We start from the raw sequence: 6,000 nt of genomic DNA on the forward strand, positions 1-6,000 counted from the left end.
TTTGTTCTCTTCTTCCTCTCGACAGTAACCGCTTTAACTTACATCATGTACTGAAAACAGAAATGTTTGTTCTCTTGATGCTCTTGGCATTTCATGTGTGACATTTAATGCCACATTTCACCTCGATCCCCAACTTTATTTTATTTCATATTTTCTTTTTACTCCAATTTTTGGCCCATTATGTCTACATAGTGTGTGTGTGTGTGTGTGTGTGTGTGTGTGTGTGTGTGTGTGTGTGTGTGTGTGTGTGTGTGTCTGTGCATTTGGCTGTGGGCCAAATGTGTGGCCCTTGCACAAAGAATCTCAAAATGGTATACAAGCTTAATATTTAATTAACCTTTTTCACCAATATCATAATAGAAAATAAAACACAATATTTTTATTAAAAGAATAAATAATTGTATTTTTACGAATTAATTTAGAATGTAGAATTTCCTTTTGAGAATTTCTTCATCGTCTGTAGGGACCGCGTGCGTTCCCCGGGCCGCAGGCTGGCCACCGCTGGCTCAAATTCAAACGCACCCATAGTGTGAGACGCAGGCGCTCACGGCGCCATATTAGACGTTGCCGTAGCAACAGGCGGATGCCAAACAAGGGACCGGGCTGAAGTGAGGAGTTGTGATGGAGAGAGAAGTGAGACACGGGAGGGGCACTCGGTGGCGCTGGGCTCAGGTCTCATCAGAGGGGTCGTCGGGATGGAATTAATATGATAACGACGTGTGACGTGTGATAATACAAACGGTATCTTGTATTTCAGTGCAGGTTACCGTGCAGGTTATCTCGACCGTACTGTTTCTACTGAGGGCTTTGTGCATGTTGAGCGACCCGTTCCGGTGAAGATACCGTCATAATATGATGCTTTATTGGAAGTTAAGAGTAACGAAAAATAACAACCTTGTTGTATGTAATGTAGTCGGCGCCTGAACTACGACATTAATTTAATTGAGTATCAAATATTTCTACAATTGCTGGTCAGTTGTCCTTCTATTGTTTTTGTCAAATGTTTTTTTTTTGTTTTTCTTTTTTTTTTGTGGTCAGAGTTGCTCGTCTCTTTCCACATCTTCCCTCTGGTCTAGAAAACAGGACCCTCATCTGCCAGTGTTTGTTTGGAAGCACCAGCGCTTATTTATTACAGCCATTTTGGTTTTTATGATTGAAACACATTTAATATTTTTAAAGACTCCAAGTCGTCGTTCTCCAAGTTTATTTTATTTTATTTTTATTCCAATATGGATTTGTCTGTTTGTTAAATACCCAACACAATATTTACAAATGTATTCTACCACTTGTAAATAAACAAATGCAATCATAAATTCTTATAAACAAGAGTCCATGGTAATTTTTTAATGAGAAATCCATCTGGCTGAGAGTGACAATTTTAAATGTTACCATTTAGCCATCTACGTGAAGGTATTTTTCTGCTTCATCCTCTTACGACTTTTTATTTTTCTCAGGTGAGGAGATCAATGACCCAAAATGAATGAATATTAATCATTTCAAGTCTGACACCATCAAGACACGGTACATGAAAAACAACACATTCGTGTCATTAAGTTCAATTCAGAGACATTGAGCAAAGAAAGAAATCTGCCCTTCTTTTTAAATGGGACCTTTTATGAAAAAAACTCACCTTTTCGATGGTTGTGCGCAGACATTTGGGCCTCTGACGGACCTACCGACAGACAAACCGTGAAATAAAACAGGGCGCCCTCTTTCGGGAAAGGTGTTCCAACAAGCCGTACAGATTTGCGTCTCAGTCCCACGTCACATTGAGAGCCAATAGAATTAGAGCCGTCCCCCTCTGAGTAACCCCACCCAGTGGCGCTGTATGGGGGCAGATGGGGGAATTCAAAACCCTCGAAAAAAACAAACTGTTATTTTAGTCACTGCAAAGGTTATTAATAGAATGTTTTAACACCGACAGCTTATTTTTTTTTATCTTGTTTTCACGAAAAAAAAAAAAAAAAAGTAAACAATCTGGACAGTCTCTGTATAGCGCCCCCACCACCCCCCTTATATTTACATGAAATGGTTCGGTCCAACCCAGAAGCCAACCGTACAGAGGCGGCAGGCAGCTGACCGTGGGGGAGGCCCCGGGGGAAGACCGCCCTCACGGGCCTGACCGGACCCGGACTGCACAGCATCGACAGAACTCCCAGACAGACTTCACCTGTCGCCCAGGGTGGCTTCGAGGTGTAAAGCTAGGTGTCGTGCGTCCGCTAGCGAAGAACGAAGAGAAAACGTCCACACGATCGAGACAGGGCAACCTTTAGCCCGGTGTTCATGGCCCCGTACCCCGCCCGAGGTCACTGAAGGTGAGACTCGGAGACTTGTATTAGCTTGTTGAAAAGGAGTATAATAGGTCCCCCTTAAAATAATTTAGGCCCAAGAGTTGCAGCGAGTGTGTTTGAGTCGTATTTTATTGAAACAACACACGGTGTTTCATGATGACATTAGCAAGGTTTTATGCTTTTCCCCCCTCTTGATAATCCGTTAATTTGTCCAAACTGCCCTGGTTTTAAGTAGGGGTCAATGACGCGACACTTTTTTTTGTGTCTGAACGGAGGACCATTGAAATAAACTAGACATCAAGACGAATGTGGAATAGAAACGATCTCTATAAATTACACTCAATTAAAAATCAATTTATTTATTTTATTTTTTATTAAAGTTCATTCATTTGGGGAGTTTTTTTGGGCTTTCATGTCCAAAAATGTCAGGTGGTGCCACTGTGAAAAGGGCTAAAGCTTAAAAACTGTCTCAGTCTTCCGACTCAATAGACATAATAGTCCGTTGCTCATACATGAATGAACCAAAAAAAAAAAACGTGTGTTTCACGGGAAATGGCATTGAAAAGCTCTATTGCCCGCCAATTTAAACAAATCGACAGAGAATTTAAAAAATCCCTACATACATCTGGTCACAAGGTGTCAGTGTTACACAGCTCCCTCACTCTCTCACACACACACACACACACACACACACACACAGAGCCATCCCTCACGCCAGTTTAATGCTTGTCTTCATCCTGTTCTGATCCTCCTCTGCGGCCTCCTCTCTTATTAATAATAATATCATAACCACGCAGTGAACCTCGCTGCATGTCCAGTGTAATTGAACACAGATTGGGAGAGGAAACCCTTCTGCCGCGCCGCGGTCGGTTTGATCTGCGTCCTTGGCTGGCGCCGGCCGGAGCGCTCTTCTTTGGATGATTCGGGGGAGTTTTTCCTGTTTGTATCACAAACCTCGGCTTACGACTGCAATTTTTCCCATATAAATGATGAAATCATGAAGGGTGAAAATAAACAAAATACACAGCACAAACACAGTAAATATGATTAAAATATCGATAAGCCACGAACTATGTGCACACACCATGTAGGTCGCCCGCTGACTGACTGCTGACTGGCCGCCGACGCGCCAACTGCAAATTTCCACGGTCGTATCTTGGAGCAGTCGGTCGCAAGTCGATACAAATTTTCGCGACTATCGCTGCTGGTATCTGGGATTAGTCCTAAGTAGATGTAAGTCGAGGTACCACTGTATTTGGTTCTTATTCGTGGTGTTGGTGCTGATTGTCATCATGAGTTATGAGAAGTGGTTTGGCGGAGGATGGATGGAGTACACGATGGATGGAAACACGACTAACTATACCGGCACTAAGCCTCAAAATATTAAAATGAGAGTGGGAAAGTATCATGTTTTGGAACTGTAGCAGGCGATGCAAAGACAAATAAAGAACCCACATAATATATCACAACATATATTGTGATGTAAATCAGTGCCGGCGACTTAATAAGAAATACAAATGTCTGGAGTTGAGGTTTTACCAATATATTATTCAGGGAGAGCAACAGTTTCAGAGTCCGGTGGACGAAAAAAAAACAAATGTCCAAGAGGCAAAGGGTTTGTGTTTCACTTGATTGCTTCGTGCCGAGCTTCAGCATCAGCAGGTGAGGACAAAGAAAAACATCGGAGGAGGATTAAAAATGATAGGTGTACCAAAGTGTTAACTCTCAAGAAATAAGCTCTTCAGGGCCCGAGATTCAAAACACATTTTCATTTTGGGGTCGACTGAATGGCACATGTTGTGTTGTGTATTGAAACATTCTGTGGCTTTCAATGCCAACGTTTGGTCAGTTGTTCTCCTCAGTGTTGGCGTAAAGAGAAGAGGAAAAAACAGAAATGTTGAGTCCAAGTAAGAGGAACTTTGCATGTGAATGGATTTTTTTTTACTGCATATAATAATAATAATAATAATAATAATAGTGAGTTAAAGGCCATATGCTGCTTTTAAATAATAATAATAATAATAATAATGACTTAAAGGTCATATACTGCTTTTAACTAATACATTCAATATAATAATATAAATTCAATAATAATACTACTACTAATAATTATTATTATTATTATTAATAACAATATTAATAATGCAGTATATACCTTTTAACTCAGTTATTCCAATATAAACAAAAATAAAATTGATCTCAAAAAGTCCTCTTTAGCAAGTCACGGTCTCTGACCAGCCCCCAGATCATCACATCACTCCACAGACACAGAATTCTGTGACATTTCATCCACAGGCGGTGGATCTGAGGCACATTCCTCCTCCTGACCAAATGTTCCAGTGTTTCAAAGGAAGAATCCGACAAATGACCGTATCGACTACAGAACTAAAGGTGTACACACACACACACACACAGGCACACACACTCCTACTCACACACACACACGCACTCTCACACACTCATTACTTCCTTCCCCTTCGCCATTTTTTCCCATGGAGATGAAAAAGATCTTTCATGTTGTTTCCTCTTGTTGCATTATTTATTGGTGTGTGGCGCTTTATTAGCTGGTTTCATCTCAGATTTTGCGGGCTGTTTTATTTATTCCTTTTTTTTCCATTTCTTTTTTGGAAGTGGGGTTGCGTGTGTGTGTGGGGGGGGGGGGGGTCTGAGCCTTTGAAATATGTTTCTAACTCCAAACAATCATTTTCCTGCTTCCTGCAGTAGCCTTATCTCTCCTGATGAGAAAAAGAAAAAGGAGAGGAACACGTCAACAACAACGAGGCCTACTACATTTTCAAAGAGGATGGAACGGCCCTCTGAAGCCTGGAACTGTGTGTGTGTGTGTGTGTGTGTGTGTGTGTGTGTGTGTGTGTGTGTGTGTGTGTGTGTGTGTGTGTGTGTGTGTGTGTGTGTGTGTGTGTGTGTGTGTGTGTGTGTGTGTGTGTGTCCTGAGGAAGAGGGATGGATGGATGTGGCTCTTGTTTCTGATGTGGTGGCTGACATGAAAGGGGGAGCGCAGGATCCTCCTCGTCATTAGCCTTATTAACTTCATTAGCGCTGTGTGGACGAACTTCAAAACGCTGGCTGGGAGTTATTTGCGTTGCCATGGCATTGACGCAAGCATTATTATTCCAAATTCTGCATTGCATTGTTAATTGATTGGGTATTATTTGGGTTTTGTGTATTTATGTCCGAGAGAGAGAGAGAGAGAGAGAGAGAGAGAGAGAGAGAGAGAGAGAGAGAGAGAGAGAGAGAGAGAGAGAGAGAGAGAGAGAGAGAGAGAGAGAGAGAGAGAGAGAGAGAGAGAGAGAGAGAGAGAGAGAGAGAGAGAGAGAGCATTCTACTGTAGTATATTTTGGGTAAATATGCTTAATGAGGCTCATATATTAAAAAACAGTTTTTCTTTCATCATTTTCCAAAAATATTAAGTGAAGTCAATTACATTTAATGCAAAATACATTGACAACTAACAGTGACCAAAGTGCTGTACAGCCTCAGTGAATTAATTAACATACAACATAAATAGTATATAGTCACAAACATAAGATCTACACCGTCATAACTCCTCATTCAAGCCTCAGTAACAAGCTGTTCCTCTGTCACTGCGTGCTCACTGAAGCCACAGTAGTAGTGGTAGAATTAATACATTTGTCAAAAAATAAAAGTAGGACTAGCAGAAAAATATATTCAAATTTTCCCAGGGGGTTTG

The sequence above is a fragment of the Zeus faber genome (assembly GCF_960531495.2).
Source record: "Zeus faber genome assembly, chromosome: 4".
Taxonomy (NCBI): domain Eukaryota; kingdom Metazoa; phylum Chordata; class Actinopteri; order Zeiformes; family Zeidae; genus Zeus; species Zeus faber.